Here is an 18,478-nt window from a genome sequence, read left to right on the forward strand (position 1 = left end):
TTACAGGTTATAGGTGGGTTTAAAGACTCTTTAATTTGTAATTGGTTAAAGACAAGAAGCTTTTGTCTAAAGGCTTGTAATGTTAAGATAGTTAAGCCGGTAAATCAGAGACAAGCCACCAGACATACATTTGTTGTGTAAATTGAGGACCTGCGGGTTTGTTTTGCAAAGCTTTAGGCTTGTTAATGAGTTGCAAAAAATGTCTCCAAGAAGGAACAGGGCCATGATGAGGTATGTCTGACTGCCCTCCTCCTGGCAGGCAATTTACTTTTAGGATATCGCCTTGGCCAAGAGGGGGTCCATTCAGTCAGCTGGTTGGGGGGAGCCTTAAGATTTTTAGTTCACATTGGTTTCAAACACCACTTTCCTTCTGACTTGCACTTGCTACATTGTTGTCCTTGTTCTCATCAACATTCATATGGAAACGTTTACTAACCTTAGCCATATTCTAGGCTTTGTGCCAAATATTTAATAGCTCTCACTGAATCTTTCTTTTCCAGTTCATTTTGGCCCTTACCCATAGGCTACTTTATGGTGGGGTTGAATTATTTAGGCTATGTAAATTTTGTCTCATCAACTAGATCGTGTGGTCTTTGAATGAAGGGAAATTTTGTTGTTACCAGTGTTAGCCAATAGTTTGCATTTAATTGATACTTTTTGAATGGAGATTCAGATCATTTAATGAATGCCAAGAAGCACTGGCCTCATGTAGGAATGATCTGTTTGTTGCCCTCTTCCTCACATGATTCTCTTCTCATGCCATTTTCTCAATCTGAAGATGGAGTCATTTGTCAATAATGCAAACAACTTAGCACTGAAAGTTTGCAATCATGGAAGGTGATTGGTAAAAGAAAGCATGCAAGTAGGGTCACAAGTGAACACGTTTGACTTAAAATCAGCAAACAATTTGGGGCTATGGTAATAGGAGGGTGGTTCAGCTTTGCAAACACATTTCTTTCAGAGTAACTGTCATTCTCCCCAGGAAGATGGAAGGAACATTGTAATTAATGGGTTCTTCCAATGAAAAAAAAATACAAATGTAAAGAACTTACATATTGTCAGTGCACCTTAACTCTACTGGTGGCTGCATCTGTGAGAAACAGGGAAGAGTTTTGACCTCCGGGAGTTGTCCGTTTTCAGCTTCTTTTTGACCTCTAGAACAATGTTGACCTTAACTACTTTGGTTCTTGAGCATGCCCACTACCTAACAGCAATGTTTAATTCTTGCAAGGGTATTATTACCCAAAATAGTTATATGTAGGGTGAGAGGGGCTCCCAGAGTAATGTTAATTGGTTGTGTCCAGCTTTGAATGGTCCGGCTCTAATGTGGAAGTGGGGAGGATGGTGAGAGATAGACACCATTGCTCTCATTCAGCAAGGCCAAGGCTGAACACAAAGGAAGACACCTGACAAGGGAAAAGATGGTTTCAGCATCTCTACGGAAACAGACCTCAGGCCCACTTAATCGACACATCACCTTTAAAAAGTAAAGATGTCAGCAAAGCAAGGTCAATGATTTTCACCAGTAAATATGAGAATTTAAAAATCTGTTTGAAGGACCAAGCCCATTCAAGGAGGAAAGAATAGTCTTTATAACAAATGGTGCTGGGACAACTACTGGTAGATAGCTACATGCAAAAGAATGAAGCTAGACTTCTCCTTAGAAGAAATGAAGGAGCAAAAGTATAGGAGTAATAGGAGTAATAGTTTATGACCTTGGATTAGTCAAAGCATTCTTAAATATGACACCAAAAGCACAAGAAACAAAGGGAAACTGATAAATGGCACTTCTTCAAAATAAAATAAATTTTGCCCTTCAAAGAACATCTTTGAGAAAGTGAAAAAACAACCCAAAGAATGGGAGAAAAAATATTTACAAAACACATATCTGATTAGGGACCTTTATCTAGACTAAACGTGTATCTAGACACATAAGTCATAATTACAACTCGATAATAAAAAGACAAATAACCCAATTTTAAAATGGGTAAAGGATCTGAACAGATTATTCTCCAAAGAAGGTATACAAATGGCCAAAAAGCATATGAAAAGATGCTCAATGTCATTAGCCACTGGGAAAATACACATCAAAACCACAATGAGAAACAACTGCATGCAAACTAGGGTGGCTATAATCAAAAAGATAAATAATAACAGGTGCTGGTGAAGATGTGGAGAAATGGGAACTCTCATCCATTGCTGGTGGGAATGTAAAGCAGTGTAGGTGTGGCTGCTTTAGAAGCATTGTGGCAGTTCCTCAAAAGATTAAACATAAAGTTACTTTATAAACTGGACATTTCTCCTAGGTATATAACCAAGAGAAATGAAAACATGTGACCACCCAAGAATGTGTACACAAATGCTCATACTAGCATTGTGCATAGTGGGCAAAAAGTAGAAATAACCCAAATGTCCATCAAATGATGAATGAGTAAATAAAAGGTGTTTATCCTACAATGGAATAGTATTCCATAATAAAAAGGAATTGAGTATATAATACATGCTACAACATGGATGAGTCTTGAAAATATTATGCAAGCAAAAGAAACCAGTCAAAGAGGACCACATATTATATTACATGATTTATTTGAAATATCCAGAACAGATAAATGTGTAGAGACAAAGAGTAGATTAGTGGTTTTCTAGGGCTGGGTAGAGGGGTAGAGAGACTATTGGGAGAGACTGCTAATGGGTGTGGGGTTGAAAGGGATGATGAAAATGTTCTAAAATTAGATTGTGGTGATGATTGAATTATGGTGAGGGTTGCACAACTCTTTGAATATAATAAAAAAAATTGAGTTGTACACTTTAAATGGGTCAATTGTCTTGTATGCAAATTATAGCTCAATAATTCTGTTAAAAAATCTGTTTGAACTCACTAGAATAATTCATAGCAAAGACTAAACAGTCAGCATAAACAGGAAGGTTTATTTATTTCACCAGAACTTGTTTTTAAAAAGTTATTTCATATAATTTTTCTTAACCTACTTTAATAATTTTCAATTATTTCATTTTAATATATTTTAATATTTAAAATATTTTAAAACATTTAAAAATCATTTCAATTTAAAAATGATTCAATTAAGAAATATTATTAAAAAGTCAAAAAGATATGAATAAATGTATTTTGTTAACATTATATTTGTACATTTTAATAGATATTTTATAAAAATCTTGATTTTGTTAAATATTAATTCATTAAAAATTAGTTTTATAATATTCTTTATTATATTTCATTAAATATTAAAATGCTATAGCTAAAATTTATAAAATATATTATTAAATATGCATTTCATATTTTAATATGCAAATATGCCAATATAAGTACACTTTTATTAATATATAAAAATTTGTTTATTTAAATGATGTCTTCTGATATCTTATGGATTTTTTTAAACACATCATCATTACATTAAGTATTAGCATAAGACATAAAATACTTATTTGAAAGCAAAAGTACTCTGATACGAATTCTTGGCAAGCAGTTTTGTCTTGTAAAGTAACAAATACAATTTCTGGAAGCAATAAAACTTTTAAAAAGTTATTTATTGTTTGGTCATTGTTTTCTATTTCCGTTATCTCAAGAATGCAGACATTGGAATGGAGATTTTCATAAGGCTCTGTCCACCTACACAAAAGCCTTAGCTGGAATCATCTCATTGCCTTGTAAGCCTTTTAATGGCAAGAACTGTCTGTCATGAATTTATTTTATATATGGACTCAGGCATAGGCACATAATAGAAGTTTAAGTTATTTTTTTATTAACTCAATTACCTAGATCTAACCCTTCAATCATATTCATAACAGCTGGCAAATTTTTAAAATAAAGGGGACCTTCTGGAAAGTAATCAGGATATATGTAGTAAGAGACTTTAAAATATTTTAAGGAGATGAATACAAAAATGTATGTGTAAGATTATATTAGAGGATTATAGTAGCATAATCCTCTAATAATAAAAACCTAGAAATTCACTAAATGGCCATCAATAAAGAATTGACTAAAGTATGGAAGACCCATATAATGGAATGTTATACAGTCACCTCAATTCATGTTTGTGAATAATTTAATTTTTTTGAAAACATGACTACTTAAAAAGAAATGAAGGCTAAAACATTACAAAAATAGTATAAACTCAACTTTGTTTAATATATACAGAGAAATTATAGATAGATAAATAAAAATGCAAAAAGAAAACACTAGAATTATAGCAACATGAAACTAAACTTACTGTGGTATTACTGTGAAAATAGGGAGGTGTATATATATACGTATATATATATATATATATATATATAGAGAGAGAGAGAGAGAGAGAGAGAGAAGCATAGACGGTCTAGAGATAGATGCCCATATAGTACAAAAATTAAGGTTATTTAGGCACGTGAGAATTAGAGAAGTTTAAATAATTTGAGGCTGAAAAAAGATTTTTAAAGCATAACTCTTAGCAGAAACCATAAAAGAAAAGATTGATAGATTTGATTACATAAATATTTACAAAGTATGTCTCTGTCAAATTAAAAGAAAAATTGCACGGTATAAAAATAATTTAAAATTGTAATTGGAAAAGGTTAATATTTTAAAGAGAAAACTATGAAAATATTAAAAATATTAAAGGGATATATAGGAAGTTCATGACAGAAAAAAAATCTAACATACAAAATCTAAAACTTTCAGTTCTAACCATGATAGAGTAAATGGGTATCAAAATCATCCACCAGTTGTAAAGAATTATAAAACTGATTAAATATATACTAGTAACTGTTTTCAGGCATTGGGTCACATATGGCATGGAGCTGTAATACTTGATAGAAGGGAACATAAGATGCATTAAATGCTAACCTTGGGTTCTTATCTGAAGGCCCTTTTCAAACAAGGAAGTGGAGTCCAAACCCAGAGAAATGATTTCATTCAGATTCACATCATCAGCCAGAAAAAAAAAAAAAAAAAAAAAAAAACAGAGATCAAAATTTAAAGAAACAAATGTGCCTGCAATTGCAATTTTTGGGGCAAGATATTGGAGGTAAGGGAGCTATGTATAGAAGCAATCTGCCCATAGAAATGACTTTGAGTCTTTGGCTGAATACTAAGGCTGCATGCACAGGATGAGAGTCCTGGAGTCCTGGAGGAGAAGCCACAGGGGACTGTGAGTTAAAAGGAGACTTTGAAGGTCACTTTGATTGGGAAAGATTGGAATTTCAAACAGCTAAAGCAGAGAGATCTTACTAAATACCCTGGACATTCAGTTGCAGTCCCAATAAAATCATGAGAAATAGAGGAGTAAGCCTACTCTAGCAGTAGGGTAAATGCTCAGCCTAATAAAACCTAAAAAGTACACTGCCACAGAATAAAAATGATCATCCTGCCTTACAGAAAAACACTTAATATTCTAGAGAAAGACAACCAAAATCTAGACTGTCAACAATATCCACGATGTTCAGTATGTAATCAAAAAAGTTATTAAATAAGAATAAAAGCAGGAAAATATGGCTATAATCAGGAGAAAAAGCAATCAATAAAAGCAGATTTAGATATAGCACAGACTTTAAAACAGCTATTATGAATGTGGAGTTATTCAGATGGAAAATCTCAGGAAAAAGAAAAAAGAGAAACTATAAAACAGAGCTAAGTGGAAATTATAAGTATGAAAACTATAATAACTGAAAAGAAAAATTTCCAAGATGGGTATAATAACAGGTTGAACACTGCTGAAGAAAAGATGAGTGAACTTGAAGGCAGGGCACTAAAAACTATCCAAATGATCCAAATGGAAGCACAGAAAATAAAAATAAACAGAACTTTAATGACCTGTAGTACAATGAACTACATACATATAATTAGAATCCCACAAGTAGAGAAGGGAGAAATTGGGGCAGAAAAAATATTGAAAAAAAATCATAGGCAAACTCTTCACAAGTATGTAAAGACTATAAACCTTCATATCTATATGTACAATGCACACTATCTGGGTGATGGACATACTTATAACTTTGACTCGAACTGTACAAAAGCAATTCATGTAGCCAAAATGTTTGTACCCACATAATATTCTGAAAAAAAAAAGTCCAGTGAATCCAACGGTAATAGGCCCAATGAAAACTGGATCTAGACATATCATAGTCAAGTTACTAAAAGTAAAAGTAAGAAAAAAAATAGCAACTAAAGGAGGAAAACTCATTACATACTTAAATACAACTTCACATACAGGTGCACAAAAATAATAATGACTACTGATTTCTCTCAGAGATAAAGCAAACCAGAAGATATAGAATCCCATCTTTAAAGCACTGAAAAGGAAAAGTTAACATGGAATTCAATATTGTTTTTAAAATATTTTATAAAATTGAAGGAAAATAAAGGTATTTTAAAATAAATCCAATAGACAAAATTGAAGAAAATTGTTCAAAAGCAGAAGTGCTCTACAGGAAATTATAAAGAAAATTCTTCACACTAATGGGAAATGATGCCAGTGAAACATTCAGATTTTTGTGTGTAGATATACAGAAAGGAATAAAGAGCACATAAATGATATATATGTAAATATAGAAGACATTTTTTATATTTTAAAAATTCTTCAAAGACAATTGACAGTTTAAAGTAAAAAATAATAATAATATATTGTGGGACTTATAAATCATGAAGAATAAAAATATATGCACCAATGAGACAAAAGGTAAGTGGCAATAAACCAAAGGATAGCGTTGAAAGTTCTTATACTATATGGGAAATAGTATAATATTAATTCAATTCAGACTAGGATGGTTAAAGATGCATTTTTGTAATTCCTAAAGCAAGCACACACATACACCCACACAAAATTATGTAACTAAAAAGAGTAAGAAAAAGGCAAGCAAATTGAACTCTACGTAGTAAGAAGGAAATAATAAAGATAATAGAAAAAAATGACATAAAAAATTGAGAAAATAAAACAAAAATATAACTGATAAACCCTAGGTAGCAGAGAAAGAGAGAGAAATAAAAGGGAGCATCATCCATCATTGATAAATTAAAAAGATAATTAAGAGGTTTATAAAAAAATTATGCCACTAAATTTGCAATTTTAGATAAAAGTATAAATTTAATTGAAAAACCCAATCTCCCCAAACTGACACAATAAAATATACAAAGACAAATAAGAAATCTAAATAACCCCATATCTATTACAGAAATTGAATTTGTAATAATAATTTAAAAATTTCGCAAGGAAAACTTCACACTTGGCTTACTTCCATGATGAATTCTAAAAATGTATTTATGAAAAAAATAATATGATTTTACACATACTCTGTTCCAAAAATAGAGGAGGAAGGAGTAGCTCCCAACTCATATAATGAGGCTGACATAATCCTGATATGGCAAACAGATAAATACATTGTAAGAAATGGAAAATTGTAGATGTAACAATTCACAAAAATGCAATAGTGAATTGAATCTTGCAATATATAAGAATAATGAATCAAGACTAAGAAGGATTTATCTCAGGAATGTAAATTTGCTTTAACATATAAAAGTCAATTAATGTTATTCAACATACTATTAATAGGAGAAAAAGAGAAGTGAGTTGGATAACTTATTCTACCTAAGTCAGGTGTGTCTTTATATTAAGTCAGGCCTTTATATTAAGATTTAATGTAAAGCTACAGAAGTTAAGACAATGTGGAAATGGTAAAAGGAGATGGTAAATGGTAATGTAGAAATAAATCACTGAAAAAGGAGAGAGGGTCCAGAAATCTGGAATCATATTGTTAAGGTAGCCAGCCATCCTTTAAGATTCCCACTTCGTGTACTCACACTTTCTATAGTCCCTTTTCACATTGTATTGGGATTGTTCTGTGTGATTAATGGAATATAGCATATTTTTGTCTGCCATCTCTATCTGCTGTTTAAACAATTTAGTGAACTTTTAGAGTCATTGTGCACTTTAGCCTAGAACGTCCACTTGCTTTTCTTTCCATAGTTTCTTTTTACTATTAATTGCTTTTCTTTAATTCTTTGAACATACTGTAATAGCTACATTGAGGTCTTTGCTAAATCCATTACCTGGGCCTACTCAGTCAGTTTCTACTGATTTCTGTGGTTTCCCACACCCCTGGAAAATGGTTTTTCCCCCCCTTGAAAAACGGACCAATAAATTTTCATATTTATTTGGATGTTAGTAAATTTAATTGAAAATTGGATAAGTGTATAATTCTGTACTATAGTTTGTAATTTTGAGGTCTGTTGTGTTTTTTATTTTAGTAATTAACTTTCTTAAACTTAAATTGCAATATCTGTCACTCCTGCAGTGTGTAGACACTGATAATTCTACTTGACATTTTTTTTGGGGGGGTAGGGCTCAGGGGCACAGTCTGGGTTCAATAAAGATCATCCCTGCAACTGTATAACTTGGCAACTAGCCAGTTATTTGGGCGGACGTTATGTTCAGACACATCAAGCCTGTAAGGCTCTAAAGTTCTCCTGTCTGAACTCTGTGTGGGTTGTGAATTACAACTATCTGAACTGTGCGTAGATTGAGGAATGAAAAAAAAAAAAAAAAAAAACACAGCAAGTTCACAATTTTCCCAAGGCTTTCAATGTCTCTGGAATCTCTGAAATCATAGCTATCTATCAATCTGTGTATTTATGCTTAACTGGAATGTACGGGACAGTTAGCTTCCTCAGGTCTTCTATGTCTCCATCGGGCTTCCAAAATCTCCCTCTTAAATTCTGAGCTTCTCTGCCACCTGCCCTGAACTGTCTCCGCCTCCTACAGCTGGTCACACTGCAGGTTTTCAACACGCAAGCTAGAGAGAGGGAGATCAGAATTACCCCAGGAAAGAAGGCCACTAATCGCCATTCTTACCCAAAGTAGTGGTACTTTTTCAGGAGTGAACACTTTTCAAGCTCTTGCCTACCTCTGGATATTTTCCAATGCACTGAAATGCTTATCTTGAATAATCTTGTCAAATTTTATTCTTGTTTTCTCAGACAGTAATTGCCCAACAACCTCATGCCACCATTATTGGAAGTAAAGTCTTTATGTACATATTTTCATTTATTAGCTAAAATTCTAGGAACTTACTATAAGGACATAATTTAATAAGTGAATAAAAAATGAAAAAAGTGGAAAAATGTTCCACAATTGGTGATTGCTAAATATTTTGTGATAAGCTATGGAAAACTAATAATACTGTATAGCCACTAAAAAGATATAGGTAAAATTAATTTACTTTAATATTCATATGACATATTGTATTTATATCATTTAAAAATATACTCATTCATATGTGTACATGCTACTAAAAAAGTTTAGAACAACATATACCAAATGTTAAGATGGTTTAAATTAAGTGGTCAGAATGTGACTGTGTTTTTTTTAATTAAACTTTTCTGTATTTTCAGAATATTCTACGATAAACATGTATTATTTTATAATCAGAAAAATGAGTCAATTTATTATGAAAATAAATTACATACATAAGCTGTCCCTTCCCCCATGATTCTAGCTCTCAGGTGACTGTCTTCTAGATATGCTTTCCTAAGCATAAGCAGATAAAAATTATCCCTGTTTCTGCTTGAACCTATGGCATAAAAATATCTACAGACTGAATAAATCTGGAAAATTGGATTAGAATATTTAAAAAATGCAATGTAAAGAGAATACTAAGTCATTTCCAAATCTTTATAAATTCCAAATTTACGTCTCCAGCCCAAATCTCTTCTCTAAAATCCAGACCTAATTGATATTTAATATCCCTAATTGGACAGCCCCTAAATCCTAGATAACGAAAAGCAATCTCATTTTTTTCCTAAACTTGTTCCTTCTGATTTCCTATTCTTGGGAGACAGTATCATGACCCACCCAGTTTCCAAATCGAAAAGCATCAGAGACTTTCTTGACTCTTCTCTCTTTATTACTTATGTTAATAATTGGTCTTCAATTCTTATGGACTCTCTTTTCCTAATACTCTCTGAATCTATCCGTTCCTCCCCAGTAGTTCCCAGAAGGACTATTGTCTTATTCAGAATCTCTTCATCTCTTAACTGGAATACAGGTGGGCCCGGATTATGGAGGAGATACATTTCTGAGAATGTCTTTAGGTCAGATTTGTACTTAACTTGGATGCCTGATGAACAGCACATATATGGTAAGAATAATAATAACAATAGTATAGGTGAATAACATTGATCGGGTGTTGGGGAGATGTGGGTGGGGGAGGGGATGGGTGTATACATACATAATGAGTGCAATGTGCACTGTCTAGGGGATGGACACATTTGAAGCTCTGACTTGGGGCAGTGGGGGGGCAAGGGCAATATACGTAACCTAAACTTTTGTACCCCCACAATATGCTGAAATAAGAATTTAAAAAAAGTGAAAAAAAAGATTTGATTTGTATAAAAAAAATAGTATAATGGCTCATTATGGTAATAATGCAGTATAATACAGTAACAATAATAATACCCCTGTACTGTAATAATAAGTTACAGAAACTATGATGCTCCTTCTTTTAATTCCTAGGCTAATTAGGAATGTTATGCTTATTTTGATCTTCCATCCAAATCAATAATAACCTTTCCATTTCAATAACTAATCCACTACACTGCTTAGTAATAAGTGGTGCTTTCGTTGGAGCACCGCCTTTCACATGTTCCCCTATTCTCACTTTAAAATTGGTCCCATAGTTGAGTGACTGAAGCCTGATGCTTTCCCAGTGAATGACCACGTCTGGCCTCTCTCTGAATGAGAATGAGTAGTTATTTCTGCTTTCGTTTCCATTGTAACCACCTTTCTCTTCATTGCAGGCTCACCTGGCCTTGCAGTGGACTTTGGAGGCCTGGTCTTAGGGTAAGCACAGACTCAACTCAAAAAGTTAAGACAAAAGTGATGCTGTTCATAAGTGACCATATAAACAATGAGACTAGCCACCAGCCTAAAGATGTGGCTCCAAAAGACCGCTTATGCTATGTGGGTTTGTTTACATGTGCAGAAGAAACTAGTTCCTGAATTAATTAATTTAATTATAATATTTAATTACAAATTATCCTTATGGGGAGGCTTGGGAGCCTGTTTGTAAGTACAGAACACCATAAATTGGGTCGTCCATAACACGGGGACTGCCTGTACTCAACTGCCTCCTAACTGGTCCCACTGACTTCAGTTCCCTATTCTTTAATTAACTTTTAATTAAGGTATAATTTACTTACACATAGATCTTCAGTACATACATCAAAAGTGTATAGTTTGATCAGTTTTGATATATACATGCATTCAGATATGTCTCAGTTCTATCAAAGAAAAAAGTACATCTTCATCACTCTAAAAAGTTTCCTCATACCTCTTTCCATTAAATTATCTCACCACCAGAAGCAACCACTGATCTGATTTCTATTACAATAGATGTTTGGCATATTCTAGAATGTCATATAAAAGGAATCACATCATATACTTTTTTGTGTCTGACATTTTACTTGGCATTGTATTTTTAAGCATCATTCATGATACCATATTCATCACTAGTTTATGTTTTTGTTTATTTGAGTAGTCTTCCATTGAAAGAACATGCCTCAATACATTTATCCAATCTCTTTTTAATGGACACTTTGGGAAATTTCCAGTTTTTTTGCAATTATGAATGTTATGAATAAAGCTTATATGGACATTCTTCTATAAGACTTTTTGTTGATATAGGTTTTCTTTTTTGGAGAGGAGATAAAGATCTAGGATTGGAATTGCTGGGTCATACACTAGACTTTCATTTATCTTTTAAAAAACTGCTGAAGAGTTTTCCAATGTGGTTGTACACTTTATATTCTCATCTGCAATGTATAAGTATTCCAGTTACTCCACAACCTCTTCAATATTAGGTGTTGTCATGTTTTTTTAGGTTAGCCCTTCTAATGGAAGTGTAGTTTTAGGGGTGAATAAAGTGTTTTTAGTATTTCATCTTATCTTTTCTGTTTGCTATGCCTCTTTGCGTTGAATTTTTAGTGGTTACATAAGAGATCTCAATATGCATCTTTAACTTATCAGAATCTATCTCCAAAAATGTTCAATTGCTCCACAAAAACATAAGAACCTTATTATAGTATACTTTCAGCTACAAGGTACCCACCCTTTGTGTTCTATGTCTTATGTTTTATTTCCATATATGCTATAAAAATTGAATTATAGATTTTAAAAATTTTAAAGTCAATATTCCTTAAAAAATTTTTCTGGTATATAAAGATATAGTAATTTTTTAAAGGTCCTTTCCATTTTGCAACATTTCTGTCTTCCTGGTGCTCTGTATTTCTTCTTGCAGAACCAGGTTTCTATCTGCTGTCACCTCTGTTCAGCCAAAGAACTTCCTTCAACTTTTCTTGAAATGTGGGTCTGCTGGAAATGAGTCCTTTTGACTTTTCTCTTTCTGAAAATGTCTTTTATGTTTTTACTTTTTTTTTGAAGGGTATGTTTATTAGAGATAGAGCCTAGGTCTCTTTTTTCATCACTTTAAATATATATATATAGGCTACTGACCCCCTTGTTTTTGACAAGAAGTCAGCACTCATTCTTATCAGTTCCCTGTATGTGAAATGTCTTTTTTCTAACTGCTTTCAATTTTTTATAATGGAAGCTTTATGTTTATTCTTAATTTATATACTATAATCTAATAATAAAATTGCTAAATGAGAGATATTTTTATTTTTTCATTTTTAATTGAAATGTTCAAATATTTTAGCCTACATATCCTCAGAGGTACTATTTTGTTTCCATTTAATTGCCTTCTTTTAACAAACTTTTTTAATGTTTTTAAAAGTTATCAAATAATTTGTCTCTATTAGTTTTTGGATATAGATAGTGGAAGATCATAGGCTTTCCTATCTCGTACATTGCAGTAGAAAATATAAACTTATCTAATTATAAATAGGAGCTCCAATAAAAGAACCTTCTCCCAACTTGAGATAATACAAAATGCAATTACAGAATTTTGAAACTAAATTTTGGACAGTGTTTTAACTCCTAGTGTTTAATAAATTCAGACTCCCTATTTAGTGTCAAATTTCATGTCTTTGCTTCTTTGAAAACATTTGATTCTCCATTTGTTGAATATATTCATTAAAGATTCCCAAATGATTTTGAGTTAAATGCAACCAACATTCAGAAGACTTCGTAAATACCATTATAAGACATGTATATGGGTACTGCTTTCAATTTTTCTTTATCGTTGGTTTCAATAGTTTAACGATGATGTGCCTAGGTTTGTTTGTCTTTGTGTCTGTCATGCATAGAGTTCTCTAAGCTTCTTGGATCTGGGGCTTAATATATTTTATTAATTTTAGAAAATCTTCAGCCACTTTCTCAAAATATTCTTGTCTATTTTCTTTCATATTCCTTCTGGAACTCCAATGGCAAGTATATCAGATTGTTTAGTATCATCTCAAACATCTAGAATGTTCTGTTCCATTTGTTATAATTTTCCCTTTTGTATTTCAGTGTTGTAATTACTATTGACTAGTTTTCATGTTTGCTGACTCCTCAGATTACCTAATCCAGTCATTTGTGTAGTCCATTAAAGAAATTCTTCATCTCTGATACTATGGTTTCATTTCTAGAATTTCCATCTAGATCTCTTTTATACTTATTATCTCTTTGCTAAAATTTCTTCACCCACGAGGGTCACCTTTTCCTCTAGATACTTTAACATATTTATGATAGTTATGTTAAACTTCCCATCTCATAATTCCTGCATGGCCATCTGTAGATCTGCTACCATTGACTATTTCCTCTCTTGTCAATTGGCCTTTTTCTCCTCTTGCTTGTTTATGTGTCTTATGTTTTTTTTTTATTCAATGCCAGAAATATGCAAGAACAGCAGGGTCTAAGGTAGATCATATATACGTACAGAAAAGATGCATTTCTTTTTCTTTTGGGTCATTAGTGTTGAAGTTTGAGTCAACCTAGTCTGTCTTTGATTTGGGGATGAGTTTTTGCTTAAGTTATCTTCAATTCACTATAAAAAAATTGAGGTTGGGATTGTAACTTTGCTTTAGCAAGGTTTGGGATCTTAATGCCTGAGGATTTGCCTAAGTTCCCTGCCTTGTGCTTACATTTCAGCCAGCTCCATAGTTCTGTAGCTCAGGGCTTCTCTCTTGGCACTTTTGTTTCTCCTCTAGATTCCAAGGTCCCTGGCTCCATCAGCAAGGGTCCCAGGGTGGCTGCTCTTCCTTCAGCTTAGAGGAGGCCTGTTGTGCCGGTACCCAGGAGTGGCCCTCACTCTGCTTCTTTACCCTTCCCGAAATGGATGGTCTTTGCCTCATACTTGGTGTAAGGCTTGGAGTTTGAGAAGCTTTGTCTCAGTTCTTGTGCTTCACTCTCAGAGTGCAGCAGAACCAGCTTGCATTTCAGAAGGGGGACTTTCTCAATTCTCCTGCCCTGATCACAAGGTTTCTCATGAGAATACTGTGAAGACTTGTGTAAAAGAGCTTATAGCATTGGTGCAGACTCCTATTTTGTCTGGGGTTCTCAGGAATTCTGAGCTCTGATACTTAGCTCACACTCAGCCTCTAAAAGTTCACTAAAAGTTCAGCTATTTTCTTCTTACCCGCATCTATGACTGTGTTTTCTTCCTCTCTCTGTTCTGCCAAAGATGAAAATAGCCATGGTTCCCATCTATCAGGAGGGACTTGACCCCTTTGGATTTTAGTTCATTAGATGACTTTGCAATCTCAGCTCTCTGGCAGGCTTAAAATGACAAAGACTTTTGCAAATGATCTGGCTTTTTAGCGACCTTCTACGTGCTAAATAGACATTAACTCCCTCTAAATGTCTAAGACAGTTCTCACACTCTTGTCCAAGTGATCTTCTAAAATTCTGCCATACAAGTTTTTCTGCTGGAATCTTCTTCATCCACTTTTTCCCTTCTTCAAAACTACAATCATCTGTCACTTTCTCTAGAATGTATAACTCGGGATTGTGCAACCTCACCACTGTTGATTTCTGGGGCCAGAAAATTCTCTATTGTGGAATTTTTTCTTTGCATTGTAGGATGTTTAGGAGCAACCCTTATCTCTACTCACTAGATGTTAGTTGCATACCACACCTGCTTCCTGGTTGTGACAACTAAAACTGACTCCAGACATTCTCCGATGTTGGGAACCATTGGTGTAACTTGATCCCTTTTCTGGGATTAGAGTGAGGGGCTGCTCTTACTGGCTTGTGCTCTTGTGTTGTACCCTGTCCATCTGGTGTATCATCACTTAGTATATTTTCTTGTATTTTCCTGTTTCTCTCTGTCTCTTTCTCATGTGTGGGTGTGTGCATGTGTGTGTGTGCACGCACACACTTGTGTTGTGTCAGAGTCCTCTGCTGCACTGAGGAAAGTGAATGCTAAGAGTTGGAGAGGTGGGAGGGGAATAAATGGCTGATGATGCAAACAATTTGGAGAATTTGAAAAGGAACTACAGGTTGTTTGTATTAGAAAAGGGATAGATACAGGGGAAGGAGATAGGGTGTGTGTGTGAGTGTATTTGTGCATTCATGCATGTGTGTTGGTGTGGAAGTGTGATTGAAGGGGATGTCCATCCGTGAGAGAGAAATGGGTTAGAGACAGAGATTTGGGAAAGATTAGTGGAGAAAAGGTTGTGAGGAAAATAAAGTCTGACAAATGAAGCAATTACATGGGCAAATTAGAGAGGTCTAGTCAGGATTCTTATTGAGTTTTACCATGTAGTATACAATTTAACACTGTCCTCATAGTACCTGAAAAATCCTCATTACTCTGGCGCTGGATTTGCTCTTTACATTTACAGGGGAAATGTCAGGCCCTGCTTTGAGGTAGACAAGATGCTGAAGACAGTCCTAGGTAGGTGGGAGTGTAGTGTACAGTCACCTGTTTGCTGCTTTCTGGGGTTTCTTCCTGTTCACTGTAAGCTGCTTGAGGGCAAGGATTATCTCTCCCAGAGGGCAGAGTTTATGGCACACCGTAGACCCAATATATGCCATATAGGGGCACGGATGATAATTATCCTCTCTATTAGGCATGATTAAGTGACCAGGGACTATTATTCCCTGAGCTAATGGAGAAAAGTAATAGCCTGGCCATGCAACTCGGAGACAGGATATTCCGTGTACTTCTCATCCCCAGGTGCCTGGTGAGGACTGGCAGTCTTGGGATATAAAGTAGGAGAGGGAGGAGAAAGAGCAGCAGGAGGAGATAACATTTACTGGGAGTTTACTAATAGTTTTCATCAAGTTTAAAATTGAAAAGTGCACCAAAAAAGTCAACTATAATTTTAATATTGATCATTATTGCTAAGACACATTCTAATTTCACAGATGTTCGAATATAACACAAAGTTAATATTAAAAAATTGAAAGTATGGTCCATGCCATGCACTCTTCTGAGTAATTTGAATAAGTTAACTCATTTAGTCCTGACCACTACCCTGTGCAGAAGCTTATTAGATGGCAGAAGGCCCACCAAGTTAGAGTCCTTGGTTTATCCCAGATTATGATGTCCCTGGAAAGCCAAATTCCCCAGATATGATGATCTATCCTTTGGTCATTCTAATGGAAAACTGTTTCTGCAAAGCTATGAGGACAGAAGCTGATCCAAAGGATGAGTAGTGGTGACCCTAAAGAGCATGTTCTAGAAATAAATAAATGGATGCCTTGTTCAATTTATAACCCTCAACTTGTGGGGCAGGAAATAGTTAAAACACTTTAAAGTGCTGAAAAGTCCTTCTATACCAAGACAACAATTTGAATGTGTGCCGTACTGTTTGAATGCTAAGCAAGGCCATGTTCCCTTTGCTCTACAGCTATGAAGAGAGGGATATTTCTGCACAGAGAGTAGGAGGATGGGGGGAAGCATAGAGAAAGTCTGCTGTCCTGAGAGTACAGACATCTCAGCATGACAGAAGTCTTCTCTTTCCTCTCCACCTCCACCTCCATCTCATGTAAGCTTGGGAACATCATGATGCAGGGGGAGGGTCAAAAAAGATGAAGATTATGGAGATTCAAGAGGGAAAGCAGATAGAGAGATGTGGTCACCTGGAAGAGAGAGCTGAGCATGGTGGTTACAAGTGTGGAGCCTAAAAATTGCATTTGAAACCTGGCTCCATCAGTTACCAGCTGGTGACTTGGGTAGCTACTTAGCCTTTCCAAACCTCAGTTTTCTCACCTGTGAAATATGGATGATAATATCTACCTTGATGGCATTGTTGTAAAGATGTTGACCTAGTGATGGGCACATAAGTTAAGTGCTCAATAAGAATTAGCTATGGTTATTTTGAGACTTAACAAATTAGTATGTCACAGATACAGATATAATCCTGTGTGTATGGCATGTGACCAAGAAGCCACGGCAAAGTCCCCTAAAACAAAGTTCTCACTCTCCGTGGCAGGACACCTGTCATGGATAGCCAGGGACAGAATTACAACTGGCTCCCCAGAAATTGCTTATAACTTGTAGGTATAGATTGCAATTATGAACATTACCTTTCAGTGGTACACCTGCCAACATTACTATTTTAGAGAGGTGGTTTCCAACTTTGGGTGCAAGATGAAATCAGCTGGGGAGCTTTTAAAAATGTGTAGATTTCTAGACCCCACCCCAGACCAATCAAATTAGAATCTTTGGGAGATTCAGGCATCTATATCTAATAGACAGTCAGGACTGAGAACCTTACAGCATGGTTCTTAGACTAGAGCATGCATTGTAATCATGAGAGAGCCTGTGAAAACATAGGTTGATGGAATCTACCCCCAGGGTTTCTGATTCAGTAGATCTGGGCTGAGGCCCAATTGTCAATGCCCTTCAGGAAAACACCTGTAGTTAAACAAGTTGGTCTTATTATGTGTTGCAGCGAGGGAGAATACACAGCATGGGGAAACACAGGTGTCTCAGTAAGACGGCATTAATAAGATCCTACTATAGGATTCGGGCTTTGGTGGAGAGATTAAGAGAGAAGGTTTAAGAAAGCAAATGTTGCTCTAGATTGAGTGCTGTTGGAAAGTGGGGACGATGCTATCATTAGATGTCCCAGTAAGTTTTATGTATTGGAAGCGGGGACTAGAGAAAGGATAAGCTGTCCTTGGTAAAGAAGCAGCAGCCACACATTTTGGCCAAGAGAAGGGGTATCTGGTAGTTTATGGGCTGCGCAATGACCTTGTTTTTATCTGTGCTTAGATAAAATTGTGAAGTGGCCTTGCTTTGTTTCATTTCTCATGGTCTCAGAATAAACTTGTCTAGGGTTGGTATTCTGTGAGATTGTTTGTGTTTAATACAAGAATGCCATGGCCTACTGAGGATGCTATCAAATGTCAAGAATTCCACCCCCCACCTTCCCCCTTTTCCTTTCTTACAAGTTCCAGGTTATGTTAATATTACTGGTCCAGGGATCACCACATTTTGAGAACCACTGCCTAAGAGGATCAAGTGAACCAAGACCTATGTTTGGAACAAGTGCAAAAGAAAAAAATACATAAATAAATGCAGTCTTGAAAAGCAAGGGCAC

General features: G+C 34.9%; 1 long non-coding RNA gene across 1 annotated transcript in view; it reads right to left on the bottom strand.

The window, feature by feature from the left end:
• Positions 1 to 18,478, bottom strand: part of LOC123648114 — a 142,016-nt gene that overhangs the window by 74,445 nt on the left and 49,093 nt on the right. The gene's annotated exons all lie outside the window — the stretch shown is intronic.

The sequence above is a fragment of the Lemur catta genome, chromosome 12, assembly GCF_020740605.2.
Source record: "Lemur catta isolate mLemCat1 chromosome 12, mLemCat1.pri, whole genome shotgun sequence".
NCBI classification, from domain to species: domain Eukaryota; kingdom Metazoa; phylum Chordata; class Mammalia; order Primates; family Lemuridae; genus Lemur; species Lemur catta.